The sequence below is a fragment of the Anneissia japonica genome, unplaced genomic scaffold, assembly GCF_011630105.1.
Source record: "Anneissia japonica isolate Jap-2015-1 unplaced genomic scaffold, ASM1163010v1 scaffold12386_len587_cov69, whole genome shotgun sequence".
Taxonomy (NCBI): Eukaryota; Metazoa; Echinodermata; class Crinoidea; order Comatulida; family Comatulidae; genus Anneissia; species Anneissia japonica.
Window position 1 is genome coordinate 1 of NW_022702857.1, and position 587 is coordinate 587.

Sequence of the window (587 nt, forward strand, 5' to 3'; positions counted from 1 at the left end):
AGGCTATCTTACCGTGCCTAACAAAGAAAAATTACTTAGGAAAATATTGTAAGAGGTATCAATGCACTACTGTTGGTCAAAATTTTTAGGAAAAAAAATGAATTAAGTCTACAGCACCCGGTATTCCCTTGCGGTCTCCCATCGAAGTACTAACCATGTTCGATGTTGCTTAACTTTGGTGATCGGACGAGAACCGGTGTTTTCAACGTAGTATGGCCGAAAACAAGGAAGCACCAACAGACGTACAACACTTCGATCATCGAGATCAGTGAATGATATTTCAACTAGATGTGTATAAGAGACAGGCTGAATACGGAATAATGTTTGAAGAACTCGGATACCAAGCCGATGATAGCGAGTAGATGGGACCTGTTCAATGGCTGACTGAAGACGCGCCCGCCGTTGCTTTTTTTCGGTGATCGGACGAGAACCGGTGTTTTCAACGTATTATGACCGTAGAAAAGGAAGAACCAACAGTGCAACACTTCGATCATCAAGCTCATTGAATTATATTTCAAGTTTCAGTCTTTGATGTCAGAAGAATGTATACTTGAATTATGCTGTAAGGATCAGGTGCAATTTCTGAT

At 40.9% G+C, this 587-nt stretch overlaps 1 pseudogene; it reads right to left on the reverse strand.

Moving 5' to 3' along the window:
• Positions 1 to 105: 105 nt before the first annotated feature.
• LOC117104083 lies at positions 106 to 224 on the reverse strand (annotated as a pseudogene).
• Positions 225 to 587: the final 363 nt, after the last annotated feature.